This window comes from Epinephelus moara, chromosome 19, assembly GCF_006386435.1.
Source record: "Epinephelus moara isolate mb chromosome 19, YSFRI_EMoa_1.0, whole genome shotgun sequence".
Lineage (NCBI taxonomy): Eukaryota > Metazoa > Chordata > Actinopteri > Perciformes > Serranidae > Epinephelus > Epinephelus moara.
Genome location: NC_065524.1, coordinates 24,042,514 through 24,062,430, shown reverse-complemented (window position 1 = coordinate 24,062,430; position 19,917 = coordinate 24,042,514). Strand labels below are relative to the sequence as shown.

Below are 19,917 nucleotides of genomic sequence, written 5' to 3'. Positions count from 1 at the left end.
CGACACCACCTATCCCCCATCTATAATGCTGTCCTTTCATCATTGCCCAGGAGGTTTAACAACTTAACCTCTAAAAACAATGGTCGTTCACAAATGGCCTCATGCGACTCTAACGACTCCAATTGCAGCGCACAAATGGCCTCATGCGACTCTAACGACTCCNCGGGTCCTTCCACACCAGTTTGTCAGACTAGTTCCAGCCTAGTCAGACAAGCATGAACTGATGAAGCCTCTTGGATAAGAGGTGAAACGTATTCTAAGACAAAACCAAGTCCAGTTGCATTCGATTCAATTGCCTTGAGATACATGTGAAATAAAACTTGTTTTTTTCTGTTGTCATTTTTGAGCCGTGACTGAAAGATGTAGTCAAACACTGTGGTCCAAACTGTCGGACATTTCTGCTGTGATTATTTTATGTACTGTATTCCTTTGCTAACATCTTTAATTAACCAAATCTATCAGCATAGAAGCTAAGCAACACACTGCTGTGGACATGGGCCACAACAAAAGTAATTTAGCCATCTATAAAGACCCACCTAGGGAGATCAATGTCATTAAGTGTGCACATATTTGGAATAAAGCCACCCCTTTACCTTACACACTTACTGATCGAGGCAGCGGTAGACCAGCAGCTCCCATGTTTTTCAAAGTAAAATGACTGTTTTTGTCAATGGAGTCTGGTGGCTCTGAGATAATGCTTCCATTCCCCATTGGAAAAGGCTGTCTGACAGCAAAGTAAAGCAATGAAAACACTCTTATTATAGCATGAACTTGGACTGATGCTGGTTTTTAGGTGGATAAAATCTTACCAATTGAGGCAGCTTTTGCTCAGTGTTGTTTGATGTATGTGACGTGGAGGTTTTCTACCTAGAAGCTATTGTAAACAAACATTTTAATTCAATCTATAGCTTATTTAGCTTATGTCAACAAGGACAGAGTTTTCTAACATGTTTTTGGAGCAGAAACACTTATCCATCATTAAAAAATTAATCACCAACCATTTTGATAATCAATTGATCATCATAATTCACTAAAAACAGAGACATTTCTCAAGCAAAAATGCCAAAAATCTCTACGTTCCATCTTCTCAATTGTGAGCATTTGTGGTTTTTCCTAGGGGTGGGAATCACCGGAGGACCCTTGATAAGGTATCATCACGATACAATATTATTGTGATTTTAAATATGTTGCGATATGCTGAGCAGTGCGATTAAAATATATTGCAATTTTTTACCTTTTTTCTATGGAAGCGTATTGCATTCACTTGACAAATAAAAAAGCCCTGTTTTTCGGAGTAATTTATTTATTTTTCTGTTTTTTGGTGTAATTTTTTCTGTTTTTCTGAGTATTTTTTTTTCCTGAACAAGGAGACGATATACTTCAAAATCTCGCGAGTAGCTCCCACCTGGCACCTGCAAGTGACCCCTGCATCCATGGTGACTCCTGCTCATGGATGTATTTTCTATCTGTGCTCCTGCTCCAAGACAATTTCAACTACGGGGTCAATAAGGGTAAGGCATGTAATTCCTTACACACAGGGTATGATAATCTAGCTGTGTTTTCGACTGCATCCTTCTAGTGTAGGCCAATCTCTCAATGTAACAGGTTAGGTTAGTAACAGGTTGTAACAACGTTAGCTGACAAACGTGTATAGGCATGATTTTACAACCTGTTACTAACCTAACCTGTTACATTGAGCGATTGGCCTACACTAGAAGGATGCAGTTGAAAACATAGCTAGATTATCATACCCTGTGTGTAACCAATTACGTGCCTTATCCTTATTGAACCCGTAGTTGAAATTGTCTAGGAGCAGGAGCATGGATGCAAAATACATCCATGAGCAGGAGTCACCATGGATGCGGGGGTCACTTGCAGGTGCCAGGTGGGAGCTTCTCGCGAGATTTTGAAGTATATCGTCTCCTTGTTCAGGAAAAAAAACAGAAAAAAATTACCACGAAAAACAGGGAAAAAAATACTCAGAAAAACAGATACCACGAAAAACAGGGAAAAAAATACTCAGAAAAACAGAAAATACGAAAAACAGAAAAATAAATAAATTACTCAGAAAAACAGGGCTTTTTTTATTTGTCAAGTGAATGCAATACGCTTCCGTATTTTTCAACTCTAAATTTTGCCCCCGAAGGCAAACTTTGTCAACATCTATTATATAAGATAAAGTTTTCGGTCTGTTCATCTTACCTCAGCCATTTTTTGCAGCAGCAAAATGTATCCAGTGAACTGACAAAGCAATTAATTATATTATTCTAGTCGGCTACCTTAAGTTTAATTTGTATTCATCATATAGAGAATTTATATAATAAAAAAACCCATACTTGGCACTGTGTGATGATAGCATATTGCCAGACAAAAATATCGTGATACTATGCTGTATCGATTTTTTTCTCCCCACCTCTAGTTTTTCTTCATCTTTTGCAATCATAAATTGAATATCTGTGGGTTTACAGCGACCAATTCAGAGAACTTGGGCTTTAGAACCATGTAAATGACTTTACAATGAAAAAAATAATAAAGAAACTATTACAATAACTGAAATGAATGTCTGTGTTTGTACAATTCAGAGAAATAAAGGCTCAACAAATTGTACAATGTCATCACGCTGATGCCCAGTAAATTCATTGCATTACTCCATTAACCTTACAGATATCACTTACTTTCAAAATACATACTTATTTGAGTCTATGGTTAGCTGAGGATCCAGAGCAATGTTCATGGCCCTGAATCTTTCTATCTAGTGTAAGTGGACACCATTCTCCTCTCAGGCAAGGCCCTTAGCTACCTACAGTGCATAATGTGATTCCCTATAGGCACAGCCCACTGAAAGTAACATCAAGTGCTTTTACAGAAAAAAAAAAAAAAGACTGCAGGACATTATGTACATGCTCCTCTCAGACACCCAACAATCATCCTTTCTTTGTGACCCTCTGCTGCCTCCACAGATGTTGTGCCTCAGAACTGGTCCTACCATTAGTCAAAAACGATAAGAAAACTTTTGACAGTAATGTGCTCGATGCCAAGGTGTACAGAAAAACAACAGCATACGCTACAGAGGCCTTTTCATGTTTATTGTCTAACATGCGGGGGCAGGTGTTTAATTACGTGCTACCGGCGTACCATTTCCTGTTAATTAAGAAACCTTCAAAGCATCTAAACTACCTCATCTAAACATGTGGATTATACTGTAAATGTAAAAGCATCAGCTCGTTTCAGAAAAGTCCTTTAGATTTCTTTTCCGTGCTATTTTGACTTCATAGATTCCATAGCAAGAACAGCACAGGTATAATAACGATATCAATGAGATGCAGCCGTCACCAGTGTCATTAATTATAACACCTGTGCTCTTGCTGTCACATGTCTGCAGAAATAAAGGTTTATTCTGAACATACATTTAGCCGTAGCAACTGTCTTTAAAACCCATGTCTGTAAAATAATGACAACCTTGATGAACAATAGGCCATAATTAAAAATGTATGGGCTATTCAGGTTGGCTGAACAGCAACAGTGTTAATAGCCTTGGGGCTGATAGTGAGCATGGATGTTCTGTCGATGGGAACATGAGATTTCTTGACAAACTGGCGCTGCACCAGTCAATTACAGTCATGTAGAGTTAGCCTGCTTTGTACAAAAGTAAAACTCTGCTGAGCTATACTGCTTTTTGTGACATGAAAATTGCTACAGAAGTAGGTGTATGCAGAAACAGCATTAACTCCGCTCTCACGTTCTTTCAGCTGGTGCTCAGTAACTTAACTTTCATTCTTCACGGTTCTCTCATGCCACTTGATTGGATGCTGTCAGAGTGGTTCGAATGAAGTGGATCTCGATAATTAATTGTAAATGAATTGTAAGTGGACTGCAGTTGCATAGCGCCTTTCTACTCAAAGTGCTTCACGTCAAATTCACCCATTCACACACATCCACACACTGGTGGCTGAAGGTGCCACGTGCTGCTCAGTAACCATTTACTCGCACTCACACACCAATGGAACAGACATCTGGAGCAACTTGTGGCTCAGTATCTTGCCCAAGGGCCAGGGATCGGACTGCGGATCCTCCAAGTAGACCCGCTCTACCTCTGAGCCACAGCCGCCCCTTTAAGTGTCAGCTTACTGGGAATGAATAGGGGTCATTATTAGTTGATTCAGGACATGATGGGAAATAAACTGAGTCATGGGACACCTCACCGATATGAAGTCAGGAGTCATTGGCTTTTTTTTTGTCAAGTTGAGTCTTAAGTCACCATATTGTGACTTGAGTCTGACAAATCCAAGTCACATGTCTCAAGTCCACACCTCTGCTATTCACCAAGAAATACCCTCATTAGGCAGCACGAAACATCAAACTGAAGGCAGTAGGTGACTGCCGATATTATCACTGTTGCAATCTCCAACTTATCTCAGTCACATGGGGCCCTTAACACCACCAGAACTACTTAGAGGAGTCTAATTCTATTCAGGTTAGTTGGTGCTCCTCCACCAGCATGGAAAGACATGGGCTTTTACTTTTGTGAACACAGTGAACAGTCCTTTACTCTGCAGTCATTTAAAGTCCAAGTCGAGTTGCAAGTCTTCTTTCATTTTGTCAAGTAGAGTCTAAAGTCACCAAATTTGTAATTTGAGCCTGACGAGTCCCAGTCACATGTCTCAAGTCCACACCTCTGCTAATCGCCAAGAAATACCTCACTTAAGCATCAAATTGAAGGCTGTAGGTGACTGACTTGTTGCTATCTCCAACTTATCCTAGACACATGGGGCCCTAAACACCACCAGAACCACTCATTCCTAACTCCACAACTTTACCTTACACACTAACTTTTCGAGGCAGTGGCAGACCAGCAACTCCCATGTTTTGTAAAGTAAAATGACAGCAAAGTGGTGAAAACTTAACTCTTACCAACACAAGCAGCGTTTGCTCAGTGTTATTTTATGTACATGATGCAAAGGTTTTCTACCCCGAAGTTAAGCAAAAAGAAACATTAGACTGACTTCATTATCATCATAGCTATCTCCAACTTATCTTAGTCACATAGGGCCCTTAACACCACCAGAACTACTTACAGGATTTTAATTCTCCTCAAGTTAGCTGGTGGTGCACCTCCAGCAGCAGACATGGGCTTCTACTTTTGTGAACAGGTCTTTATTCTGCAGTCATTTAGACTTTTAAATCAGTCCCTGGTGTCTATAAAGAGTACTTACGGACCAAATCATCATTGTTACGCTTCCTTTAATGCAGACTACCGCGGTGCACAAACCGCGTGAGTGAATGAAGTTTGGAAGGGGCCACGCGCCGCCTCCTGCAGCGCAACACTGCTCACACTCGCAGGGGGAAGTTATTGCACGGCAGTCGTGTTGTCGGTAAAATGCTCTTATTGATATGCATATGAGGCCAGATACAAAAGTCAGCTCATCAGAAATGCAGCTGTCGAAGTGACACACTCATCGAGGTTTCCTCAGTAAAAATGTGGGTAATCACTCTCATATAGAGGAAGAGCTCATTGAAAAAATAAAAAAAAAAACAAGCTGTTCACGGTGTGTCAAAGCAATGACTGCATCTTACTGTCAGCCACTGACAGTGATGGGATATCAGCCTCGGATGATCCAAAGTGAACGCTGATGCGCTCAGTGAGTGTTTGAAAACTTCACCCTCCAGAGATTAGCGGCGCAGATCAGGGCACAGTTGTGGTGAACGGCTGCGTCTTTGCCAAAGGATTACTCATTTCACGGCGGGGAATCGACATGATACGGTGGAAATATTGGCAATGCACGCGTCCCGAACACGCTCCTATTCCGCGGCCGGAGAGACAATTACGCAGTGAGATCAGTGTGCGTATTGTGACGCCCGTGTGGTGATGAATGCGCCTGGAGCATAACGATAGTCGCACACAAGGCAACAGAAAAGGTCTTACCATGTTCTGGCTCCGGGAGTGTGCAACAAAATTCCCTTTAGGGTGGGAAAAGGAGCCACAGATATCGGCTGGCAGGGCAGCTACAGCTTCCTCACACCGGCACATCAGCGCTCTGCTGCCCCTGTGTCTTTAGCCCGAGCAGCAACAGACTAACACTTCACCGGTGGGATGTATCCTGGGTCTAGTCTAATGCGAGCACGCTGCATGGAGCAGCCCAAGTCTCCCTCTCTCTCACACACACACCCTCTCCCTCTCTCTCTCTCTCATCATGACGTGTGAAGCAGGTAATCTTATTACACCGGTCAGTAAAGGTGATCCCTGCTAAAGCTCTGTTACCCCTCCCCCCACCTCATATCTGCAAGATATGCACCTGACCAACCCAGGTTTACACCCCCCCTGGGACTGACACAACATGCTTAACAGGATGTCTTCACTATGTGATAAACAAGAGGGGAAAGACAAGTCACCAAACCCCACTCATGAAGGTCAAACTAATCCATAACTTATTACAGTGCATGGACTGCAGTGCCGCTCCCTCGCGGAGCGGACCTGCGGTTTGTGACTGGAGGTCAACAAAAAGCTATTTACTGTCACTTGTCAATTAGTTCAGAGCTAAATCCATTAGTCTGGTCTGTCTGCACCGATTGGAGAGGAGCTGAGAAATAAAACCACTGGAGGCAGCTAGCTATGATTCACCTGTCACTTTGCAACAATCACTGGCCTTTTCTTCCCTCCAGCTTAACCAGCAACAAAAAGCCTCCCATCAATATTCTCTAATTAGATGTCGTGCTGAATAAGTCCCAACTAAAGGTTGCGGGGAATATTCAATAACAACTTCTGCACCAGAGACACAGCGTGGGGTCTTTTTTTCACAAAAGGCATGTCAACAGCTGTAAAATTTCAGACAATTTTCCTGACGATATGAAATTACCTTTCTCAAATGGCAGATGTAATTTGGTGAGATATGAATGTGCCGGGATCTATTAAGACTTTTAACAAAAGCACACACCCACAGATGGAGTCATAATAAACTCAAATTAGGTGCAAAAAGGGATGATCACAATCATTAAAACCAATGGAGATTAAACTGATGATCTTGAACCCAGACGTCATGGAAATCAGAATAGATGTTATGAAAACAGCTGAACAGATCCGACAGTTTAAATGTGACCCAACATCACTGTGATCCCATTAGTTTAGGGATACCAAACCAGGAGTACTCGTGTGTGAGTTTAGGGTGCTTTCACACCTGCCCTGTTTGGTTCAGTTCAATCAAACTCAGATTTGTTTGACCCCTAAGTGCAGTTCATTTGGGCAGGTGTGAACACATCAAAACAACTAGACCGAGACCTTCTTGAAGAGGTGGTCTTGGTCTGGTTACAATCGAACTCTGGTGTAGTTCATCTGTGGTGAGAATGTGTTCCGACCTCGATCTGAACCAGCTGCAGTCACATGACACATTGTTTGGGTTAAACATGAGCATGCTACAGTCCTGGAGGATTATTAATGTGCACCTCCTCCTGTACTGCCTTAATATGCACATTCAGCACATCCAATGCATCAAAACATTGTTTTCTAGTTGGAGCCGCGCCTCGTTTTCAAACTGTATGGTTTGACTAAAATGAACAATGACAGCAATATAGTCCACGATGAGCAGCGCTAAAATCAACCTGCGTAGTTGTCCCTCCATTGTGACATTAGAAAGTGTCACATTTATCTTGCAAGTGTACTCTTCTTCAACGTTTTGTTTACTTCCTGGATTTTTCCCGTATGGAAATTCTGACCAATCGAGAGCAGCTTTGTTGCACAAGGCATTTGATCTGGTCCGCTTGTAAATGCTGCTGTGAGAACATGAACCAACTCTAGGCAATTGTGCAGCATTGTAACAAAATTATTCCCTGATTCAGACCAAAGCAAGACAACTCTAGGTCTGAAAGCACCCTTAGAGTTCAGGGTTTACGTGGAAACATGAGGGACACAAGAAGGCAGAATACCGATCTTTAGCAGGTCTTAGGATCACCAAAGTCAATGGGATTTATCTTCTGGGAACAATGAATGTTTGTGCAAAATTCCCAAGCAAGATATGTAATCGTTGTTGAGATATTTCAGTCTAGAACAAAGTGGCCCACCAACCAATCGACATAAATTTTTCATTAGCTCTTGTTCTTGTTAGTAATAAATACAAATATATCTTGGACAAAAAAAGGTTGTCAACCACTGCTCTAAATATTACTACTGACATGCATAATTCAGTGATGGAGTGGATGCTCATTCTTGACTTTAGGGAACAGTTCTAATCTAAACACAAGGTCCACTTACTAGCATTTGGTGTTTTAACCTGCTTCACAAAGTATTAATGGAATAGATTTGCTTGGATTCACTTCACTATGTATAATTCAGGACCATATGATTAGAGAGCGTATCGAGGGACTCTGTGTTTCAGGCAGGCAGAGGTAGAAAAATCTTTTTTAATAGAACATATCTATTTCTTTAAAAATTCATTCATGTTGGATGATTTGTGAAGTCAAACACATGCACACATTTGTACATGATACTCGAGAAACATTGTTAGGATGCATAGGATGCAAGACAAGGCGAGATGATTTCATATTTAGTCTATTACTCAGGGTGAAAATTAAAAGCCAAAATGTGTATAAATATAGCCCTCTAGCTGGGATGTATAGGCCCTGGATGAGCATGAAGAGCTAATCCGGGTTAAGTCATCACTACCTCCACTTGGCCTTGCTTGTTTTTGGTATGAGGAAGGCTTTGAGCAGGAGCTCTCTAATAATCAGCCCCTGCCACAGTGCTAATTCTCCCTCTCATCTTGTCTCTGTCGCTGCAGAGAAAACGAGGGGCCAGGGTTCAGGCAGGAGTGAAGACACTCTACAGAGGAGGGTGATTAAGGGATATGCTGCTCTTGGGAACATGGCTCCTCTCAGCGTCCCAGTGAAGTCTTCTCGGTAAGAAATCACCAAACAGACGTCATACATACCCGGGTGTGTGCGTCTGTGTGTCGGAGCTCATTGTGCGAACAGACGTGTCAGTTTAAATGAGAAAAGGAATAATGGAGAAAAAAGGGGAACAATAACTGCAGGCACTTGTCTATTAAAGTCTCATTTCAAGAAATTAACAGGCCTTCCACTCTTCATTATTCTATTATTCATAATATCATTCCTCAAATATCCGCAGTGTGCTTGCCCATCCTAATAATGTTTATATAAAAAGAAGTATGGAAACAGTCTTTTTATATTAGAAAGGATCCGTTTCAGCAGCAGACGAGTGATACATAATTCAACTAAAATGTCCGAGCTTCCTCTCTTTAAAACTAATTATGCAGACACAAAATTCTTAGCAGCGGTTAAGTTGACTTTGAGGTACCATGTATCCTTCTGAGAACGCTCAAAGTTGTATCGATGTTTGCACCTTTTTCCTGTACAACCAGGGAAGCCTGAGGGTCCCTTTATGAATGATGCACACTGCTTATTTGTATTCAGTTGAGGGTTCAATCACTAAGCAGGCAAGTCTTCTTCAGGGAGAATAATTCCTATTAGTGTCGATGCATTAATACAGCACCTTCAGTCATGTCTTTAAAGCTCAAGAAACTGATTTTGCCTCGCAGATGTAAACTCCCTGCAGTGACAGACAGCGACGGTTTAATTATTCTGAATGAATGCCTTCTTGTCTCACATTTAGCGGCTGTAGAGAGTGTTCATTCATTCTTTCTTTTTGGGGTGGAAGGTGCATTGTTTACCGATTGAATTTTGCCGACCCATTAAATTGGTTTCGGGGTCATTAAAATGTTTAAATATGACTCGATTTCAAAGAGCGACTGGATGTTTTCAGACAGACTGTTTGGGTAATTGGTTGCACACCATCTGCAGCATTATTTAGCACTATCTGCCAAATGTGAGATCCAAACAACCATCCAGTCAACACGGATCTGGATAGGAAATGCAAGTGAACTGATGCTTTCTTCTTATTTGAGAATGAGTCAACTGGTGGTGCGAGCTCTTTGAATCGATGGCGCCATAAATCATTCAGAGGTTCACTTCTAGGAGAGTGCGGTCATACTCGGATGAGCAGAAAATGAACACAATTCCTTAGATGCCTTCTCTCGAAAATCATTTTTACATTGCTTGGCCTCTTTAAGGTGAGCTCCTAAAGCGTATTGTCAACAAACTCATCAGAGCAGCGGCAGTGATGATACAAGCAGTGCAAAGAGAGGAATCAAGAGCAGGAAGATACCGGCACTACAAAAAGGCATTCTTCATCTTGAATATGCTTTTTCACTCGGGACAAATTGAACAATTCTTCTTGCTGAGGCGTCATCTCCCTGGACTGTGTCTATGCACTCAGCTGTTCAGTCCCGAAATCCTCTGCCTGTGAGCTCCCTGTAGGCAATCCCACGGGAGTGAGTGCACGCGCATTAAAGTGCGTGTGCACCTTCACGCGCAGACACACGTAGATCCAAAAGCTGCAAAACAGCTAAGAGGCTCAAATCTTAGCCTTGGAATTGAACAGCAATTTCAAACAAGCAGTGTATCTGGTATTCTGTGCTTTTAGAGGTTTATTCTGGTAATATATTAACGTGAAAAAAAGAGTCTTCCTTCTTTTTGTGCCCTCTGTGCTGCACCAAGTACCACAGGTTGGCAGATGAGAGGACAGCTTCCAGACCTGCTGAAGCGTGACACCATGTGTGAGGAAAATCTAGGCTATGATAGGGATGCCTTGCTTTTTGAGCGCAGCAGGGTGCAAGGACACATTCTCTCTCTTCCTCTCCCAGTACATTTTCTGGAGGCGTGTGAACTGGACTTCCTAATGCTCTCCCCAAAAGAGCCCCACCCTTGAATCTACTTAGACGGCACACACACGACTTTATAGACAGAAAATGCAGCTTTACTTTTCCTACAGTTCTACATATAAAACTTTAGAACTCTGCTTTGCACAAGCCCCGCGACTGAGACCGAAGAAACACCAGAGTTCGTACTTTCATTTCCAACAAAAAAAAAATTAAACACATCTGCACGCTTGAATGGTGGGTTTGTGTGCGTGATGTCATTAGCTATCCATGGTTACACTGATGTGGGCAGGAGGCAGCCTCCCACACAGAGTGAAGCATTTGATGCTGTCCATGGTGCTGAAAGAGAGCCTGCTCAGCAGCACAAAAGCACCATGGGCTCCCGATGGTAAGCTTTCTGCCGTTAGTGTTCATTAGCATGCCCATTATCTCGCTAACGGATTAGTGTTATGAATTTGGCTGACTTATCACAGAAGAAGTATGAAAAACATCCGCGGAATGCACTCGAAAAGTCAATATTTGTCCTTGTCAAGTTATTAAAGGATGGCGAGCAGTTAGTTCATGTGGCAGAATAGCCAAAAGGTGGGTTCAAATAGCCTCCACGGTTGAGTGAGGCCCCCTTTTAAGGAAACAAATACACACACACTAGCACACACTTAGTTCAGCTCTGGGTGCTTGTTTCTGTGTGTTCAACTTTCCCTTATTCTGACTGCAGGCTTTACGCTGGCCCCCACCCGACCCACCAGAAAAATTGAAATTGGCTCTGTGCAAATGGAAATGCCGAAGGGAGTCTGAGTCGAATAAGTGTCAAGGGACATTCATAGTTTGGCACTGACAGCTTGTGTGATATTGAGAGGTCAGAGCAACTGAGACAGCGGGCAGAGGGAGAGAGCGAGAGGGAGGGTGGAGGGGAGGGAGGGAGGTCAGAGAAAGCCAACAAGACAGAGTGAGTGTGTGTGTGTGTATGTGTGTGTGTGTCAGAGAAAGAGAGGTCAAAGAAAACAAGTGAACAAGAGAGAGAGTAAGAAATAAAGACACATGGAGAGCAGGTGAGCCTCAGAAATATACCCATCATTCCCTGAGATAATAGGAGCACAAAAACATCAATACAGACAATTCGGTCCTATTGTAACCTGCCGATTCAGATAAACACTCAAGTGTGTGAGGGCGAGCCGAGGAGGAAGCTGATGCTGAAGTAAACAGGTGTCAGCGTGAAAATTTTACGCCGCTAAGAGGTGACGGCGAACAGATTTGAGTTAAGAATTAAGTTATTCAACTGTTATTCAAAGCAAAATAAAAGAGAGGAGGGTTTAGGCCAGAGACATGCAGCTGACTCACCAGTTTAGCATAGAATATCCATGGGCTTAAGTCTGCACAGGGGGTGGATTTAAAAATAGCTGTGACTAGTTTGTTCAAAACGCCATGTTGTGGTGTTCCCCTGTTCCTTACTGAGCTGGGAAACATTTGAGACTGTGAATTTAAATCCAGGAGCTAATCTGACAATGTCCCATTCAATCAAGTTGAAAGTGCATAATTATGCAAAATATTTAACTGCTCCCAGATTTGAGCCGCTGTGCGAGTATTTATAGGACAGACCTGGAGTCAATCTATATTTTATTGCCGTCTGAGTTTTCTGCATGAAAAATCATCTCTGGTGTGAAAAGGCTTTTAGTGTGATGAGCGGTGCAACTGTACGGTATGGATAGTGATGCAAAAGTACATCAGGTCAATCATCGCATTCAAACACAACAACATCAAAGTTATATAGCGTATCACATGCATTGCTTTGCTTAGCCTTGCATGTGATACGGAGTGAATAAGTTGGTGATCCCACTAACCATAACAAGCTGTCTGTCATTAAGGAAGGTGTACTGATTTTATTTATTGTTACAAATGATTTTGTGGTGAGATTTCTTTTTTTTTTTTTTTTTGTTTACTTGAACGCCACACTGTCCGACCCATGCAGACTTCACGGAGGCGCCTCCCGTGCTCTGTTACAGCCTGCTGTCTCTGGACTCATGGTAATTTATCTTCAGCTAAGCTAAGCCAAAAATACTTTACTTTTTATGGTTAAAAGTTTCTTTTATTTGCAATGAATGTGCCATAAAAGCTCCCGAAAACACTAATTAATGTTCTGTGATTATGTCGGGTGGTTGGAGATGTATTTTGAGCAAGTAGCTGTGCAGGTTACTGTGTAGGTAACTTTATTAGCTTGTAAACCGTTCGTCGTGGCTAATCCAGGTGGTGTGGCTATTTGATTTGCAGCAAGCCTTATGTGTTTTGATTCAGTGCATGCTGAGCTGCACTGTTAATGGGAGCTGGCTGTGGAGGCTGATTTTCTTGTTTTATATTCACCAGTGCTGAAATATCATTTAAACCGCACAACACAAGAGTACTAACCCGTTACACATGCAAATGTCTCGAGATTTTAAACCTAAAATAGCTAATTTTTTTGGCCACTTGGGGGCAGCAGACAAGTTGTGAGCACAACATTGACATATTTTCACCTTCACCAATTAAAGTGGCCAAATTCTTAGCAGACATTTCCACAACCAGCAGTTGAAGATGTGTCTGTGGCCACAAAGGTGCCATGTCATTGCTCCAATGGCCCAAAATCCCAAAGCCCTGTTACTCTGAAAAATGTCCCACTAAACCGAAAGCCCATCTCTCTGACAGCATGTTATCCCAAAAACAAATGCCAGTACTTTGAAGTCACACTGTTCCGAAAATACACACTCCCTGCAGTTCGTCTCAGTTTCCCAGCAGCATTTGACCCACCGATGCTGGGTATTTTACCAGCCCTTTACAGCATTTCCAAGCAACGTTTGAGCCACCACACCAGGGTGTTTTCACCAACCCATGCCTGCTTTTCCAGCAATATGTGTACCACCAAATGTGGGTGTTTTAAACCAAAACATGATATTTTCCTCACCATAACGAAGTGGTCCCCAGCCAACATTTTTACCGTTGTAGGTAGTAAATGGGCTGAAAAATGGGCCCTATATGAGACTGTCCACGGGTTATCGGCCCTATGACATTTGCAACTATTGGTGGATTTACCCAAGTGGAGCCCAGATAAGATGCCCATTTTGGACCCATACCCATTGCAGCCCCAGCATGACCCATGTGAGGCTCACCTGGGCAAATCTACCCATGTGGGCAATTGGCATGGGGCCAACATGGAAGACATGGACATATCAATATAGGGCCAATTTTTCAGTCCATTTACTACCCACATGGGCCCCACATACAAATGTTGGCTGGGTCTTTGTTTCTGAACAACGCTGTGGTGAATGTGTGGTTAGGTTTTTGCACAAAGTTTCAACGTATCCGCAAAATAATGTACAAACATAAAATACCAACATGTCAAACATTTTTTCTTGCAGTTGGCTTTTCTAACTGAGTGTATGAGCGCTTTTTGTTTTTTGGGATAACAGGCTGTCAGAGAAATGGGCTTTTGGGCCAATGGGACATCTTCAGGATTAATGGAGCCTCAGAATTTTCCATCCCAACAATGGGCAGTCCCCATGGTGAATATAAGTCCAATATTCATTTTCCTTTTAGCTCTGTTTTGGTTTTCTCTACAGCTCCTAAAGGAAATATCTGGCTGGATGCGCGCGATTAGTCGTCTAAATGATTAAATGTCTGCCCCCTCACTAGTTGGCACCAGAAATATTAGTCAGTTAAACCAACTAGTGTTTTATTAATATACAATGCTGCTTAACTGTCATGCAGCCATCGCCACTAGTGGGTGCTACAGAGCCGTCAGACAGCAGTCCCCCTCCCCTTTGGTTATGCAGATGAGATCAAATTCAACAGGAGGAAGCAAGAATATGTGGCTATTACAAAAAATGTGGGTGTTTTCCTTATTTTAGACTAGGCGGTTAGTCTTAATTAAAATTTTAGTTTAGTCGACAGGGAAATAAGTCGTCAGGAACATCCGTACTAGTCGGTTTGTTTCAGCTTTTCGCTCCAAAGCGATGTTACAAGAGCGTAAAGCAATGAGCTGTAGGGTGCTGAAACACTCCAAAGAGCTTACTGGAACTTCAGAGAGGATAATTATCTGTGAGTCTGTCACACGAGTACAATGACCATGTGATCCATTAGTTAAGGGAATAATGTCTACATGTAATTAGTCATTCATCATTTGTAACTGTAATGAAAATAACTGCATGGATATTTCTATAGTCGTCTTTGAAATTCTTCTTCTCAGTTGCCCTACAGCTGTGTGACAGCAGATACTCATGAGACATGATTTCTTTAGGCTGCTCACATGGGCATTGAAGCTAAAGGGCTTTGATAATTGGAACACATGGGGACCAGAGTACGAGCACCAGAGCTGTTACCAGGAATCCCAGCGGCTATAGAAACCAACACAGAGGGCTGTAATGAAAATGTTCCCTCTCACTGTTTTTTTACCCCCTTCCTGCCTTTTCTTCTCCTCTTCAGAGTGCACCTTGGCAACCTTGGGCAGAGAGCTCTTTTGACAGCTACCACAGGTTATTACTTTTCTGACCAGGGGCAGGCAGACCTCTAGAGAGTCCATTAGCAAGTAGAAGAGCGGTTGACTTCTACAGTATAACTGGTTAATGCACACTTTCAACTTTAAAAGTGGATGGAATCAAATTGAGTGCTTATTATCCATCACATCTTGACAGCGTGTGCAAACTAGGATCAATTAAATGCCAAAGTGAGGGCTTTGTGAGGACACCAATCGCTGTCAGTTTGTTTGTGCGGGCGATTGCATCTTTTATCACGAAGTGCAAATCAATACATACCCAAAACAAGACTGTGAAGACACATGGCATTTTATTGAAAGGTATGAAGCAGATGAAGGCCTGGCCAGCGTCTTTTGCAAAAAGGAAAAGGTTTTTATTGGCTGCCTATGAAAAAAGAACATTAATTCATGATTGTAAATTACTTTTTCATTTTTTTTTCCATTTGGAATTAAAAAGAAATCTATATATTTATATAGTAAAATTGAAATTTTACAAACCACAGTGTCACACTGTTCTGCAGTGGAAAGGATGATTGAAAAACAAACCTTTTTTCTTTACTCTGTGTGAGTACAGAGCTCTATATCTCTCTTTCACTCACTCTCTTACACCATTTATTCTCCATCTCTGCCCGTCTCCCTAATTCTGTGAGTCCTGTTCTCCCTTTATCTCCCCCTCTTTTGCACTGTGCTTCCTTGTGTCTGGCACCACAGATAAGATGCAGGAGATAAAGGACGTAGATGCTATCGGGTGATAAGAACGAGATGTGGCTAAGATAAAGAAGTCACAGCAGAGACAGAGAGGAGGGGAGCGAGAACAAAAGCTGTTGAACGCCCCTTCGCTGAAAAGTGCCCTTGACCTGTGTGCCCAAGAAGCAGACAGCTACATCTGCCTCACAGTTAGTGTTCATATGAAAAGACTGTCTTGTCCAACAGGCCCTGACAAATCAGAAGGAAACTCCAGATGAACTGATTCAGCCAAATGTGCTTAGTTTACATTGTTCTCCATCTAGACTTCATGCAGGCCATTTTATTTCCACCAGAATAATAGCTGTGCCACTCAGAGGCGCACACCTCATCTATAAAGTCAGTCTGTCATTTCCACCTGCAAACACCCCGAGTGGCAGCTGCAACTTCATTTCCACGCTCACCTCTTTCTGTTGCTCGAGCGCGTGTGCGTGTGTGCACATGCATGTGTGTGATGAATAATATGTAATTTCAGACATTTATAAATGCCTCTGACACAGTCGATCAGACAAAGGTGACATGACAGAGATTGGATTTGAAGGTGGTGGAGGAGTGGGCTGATTTTTGAGAACTCCACAACCGCTGCATCTAGAATACACTGGAGGCAGAAGAGGAGTGAAGACAGACAGCTGTCAGACGAATAGCAAATGAAGTGAATTAGAATCTGGCCCTAATCATAGCTTTGGGCTTAGCAGCAGGGACTCCATTTTATTACTTGTCAGATACGGTGTCTTCTGAATATGCCCTTTCACCACAGACACACCGGCTTATTGACGAGTAGCAGGCTGAATTTTCTTTCTTTTTTTTCAGCATGACTTGAAAATATATATTTCTTTCTATTCAAACCAGCTGTGAATGCAACTAAGTTGAATTCTTTTATGAGAAGGAATGATGGCTGACAACTGTAACAAAGGAACAAAACATCCATTGTTACTTCTGTAGGGTTATTTCACCTTTTTCTTTGCTAGCATGCAGTAAAATATCACTGACTAACCGGATAACATGTGAATATATTATTTTAGAGCTCAACCTGAACTAGACTCTTTAGACCAATAACAGTATCAATGCTCAAAAATATATTAAAAAATGAAGATGACCCAGGTTGTCCAGTAGCTCAGTGGGTAGAGCGGACACCCCATGTACAAAGGCTGTGTCCTTGCTGTACCAGTCATGGGCTTTGCTGCCTGTAATCCCTGTCCAAACTGTCCTGTCATTAAAGGCATAAAGCCCCAAATAATAAAAAACAAACAAACAAACAAAAAAGATGATCCAATATATCAGCCGATTTCTGTTTTTACATGGCATAAATGTATTTATCTTTCCATTTATTTTTAATAATCTGTTTTTTCTAGCTGTCATACACTTCTATTTGGTGCTTATATATTTAAACTCATTTATTTACTTTAAAACTTTAGAATTGTTTTCTAACGTTTTTCTGTTTTATTGGGTTCTATTTTTTTTCTTTAATGTTATTTTATGAGTGCTGTTTTATTGTTTTGTTAAAGACAACAAACAGTTGAGCAAAAACCTCTATCACTGTATCATTGTATCACCGTCATTTGATGGCAATAACAGTGAAATTTTGAGCAGTAACCTTGACAAAAAAACAACAACGCATTTTTAAACCGTAACTTTTGCTACAATCACATCCAACAAATCTATAATAAACTTGAATTGAGAAAAAATATTCATAAAAATGCTGTCAATTAAAAAAATGATTGCTGCAGTTTAATGTTTTGCGACTTCTTTTTGCATACCCACAAACATGCATGCACATACTGATATATCTGTAATAACGGCTGTAAATGCATTGGTAATACTCTATATTATATCCAGACCAGGGGCGATTGCTCTGAGACAACAAGGGAGGCTGAACTTCCCCTAAAATTTCATAGAAGAAATGGTCAAATATGCACTATTGAATTTACAATAAAATAAGAATTTACATTGCATTAAACATGTGCTAGGATGCATTTAACATCACGACTATGATGTTCAAACGTCAGCTGTTTATCACCAGTTTTCAAACGCGACCTCCCTGTCATACATTCTCGTGTCAGCACGGTGGACGCGGAGCCTCCAAGCATTCCTATGAGACAGCGCTGAGCAGGTTTTTTTCATCTAGCAAAGCGAGACGGTCATTGGATAAATGCAACAAAATCGTCACTTCCAGGGAGGCTCAGCTTTCCTGGGACCTAATGGAGCGGTAGGCGGGAGAGGACGCTCGGTGTTTGCATGATGATTGGAGGAACTGTCTAAAAGGCTGAACCCCTTTGTGATTGACAGCGCTTTGGAAATACACACCGGTATCGTCGCAATTTGAGCTCAGTCCCATGTGGATATTTGCGAGTGGAGTCTTCCGACAGAGTGCCGTCCGGAGTTCCTTATTTCTATAAGCGATATACCTCATTTTCATCATTTGTACAGTACAGTTCAGGTGTTTAAACCCACCTGAAAATCTTTGAGGTGTGTGTTGCTGTGATTCTATAGTGTGGTTGGAAAACGGCTTCAATTAAATGTTCCTTTTATAAGTTACTGCCTCGCTACAATATGACAAATTTTATGATGTAAACTTAAAGTGAGCTTCCCCTGTTTGAAAGACCAGCAGCTGCCACTGATACTGATATATCTGTAATAACAGTCAATCAAATCAACCTGCATATGCATTGGTAATACTCCATACATAATTCAAAAACAACAATTTTGCGTTCCTAAATTTTGCACATGAACAATGGACACCAAAGCCAAAAGAAACGACTCTTCTTTGTGTCCCGTTTCATTTTCTTTTTCATTAGCAATGGTTTGAGCTCTGGCAGTAATGATAATGCACTTGTTGTGCTATTTTGCAAAAGAAAAATAAAGTACTGACTTTATCTGTACAGGCGAGGCAACAAGAAAATGGTGAGTGTTACCAAATGGCAGTGTGTTTGAGGTAGGATCATCATGTTTTCATGACTTTACAGAGCCATTAAATCTCTCTCCTGTCATTCACCGTGACAATATCTGACAGCTTTTGTTGTTACCGGTGACCTCAGTCCGTCATGATGATAATTATTATTCACAGTATAAGATGTGGATTTGGTAGGTTGACAGCTGATGACTAAGTGCTATCTCCTTGCCCTTGATCTTGTAACACCATTGTAATGACATGGATTTCACAATATCACAATTCTTGATGTCTTTAGTCACACAAAATTACATATTTCATTTTGCAAGGAGTGTAATTAGAAACACAAGGTGTGGAGACACCGTCAGTCAGAAAGCCCAACTGGACATGCATCACCTGACAAACCCGCTCAACATATCCTAACAGCAGAGAATGGAGCTTGGTAAATACACCTGCTTTACCACACTCCACTGCACAGACAGACAAGAGGATAAACTTTATGGATTTCACTTTTAAAACTCAAAGTAAACTCAAAGGAGAGATCACCACATGACAGCTGGCACTGTCCTTTTCTTTCCATGCACACTACAAAGTGAAGGCCACTACCAACATCCATAGATTGTTACTTCCTATCCACATGCCACTGTGGCTTTGAGACATTTTAAACCTAAAATACAGTGTTCCACAGTGACATGCACAAGAAATACAGAATAACAACTGAATTTAAATACCCTAACCACAGACATTTTCTGAATACAAAGGCATGTCTAGGTGATTTTCACTGCAAAACAGCAAACACAAAGACATGATTCCAGCAATTTCATCCCGCTGTGTGCTCTGCACCCACTCACCACTTATATTGTATGTTTCCTGAACCCCTTTAAAAACCCACTTCCAGGTGCGCGGTGGGTCAATATAACACAGCTTACAGGGATGCCAAGACATACACACACAACACACACAAAGAAAAGGGCCAAGTTGTCGCACGGCACAGCCTCCCTCAATTGCAGTTTGTGTTCTGCCTACTGGAAACATCCAAATGAAATTGGAGATGAGTGAAACAA

General features: G+C 41.7%; 1 protein-coding gene across 1 annotated transcript in view; it reads right to left on the bottom strand.

The window, feature by feature from the left end:
- Window positions 1-19,917, bottom strand: part of LOC126407096 (protocadherin-15-like) — a 329,125-nt gene that overhangs the window by 260,144 nt on the left and 49,064 nt on the right. The window lies entirely within an intron of this gene.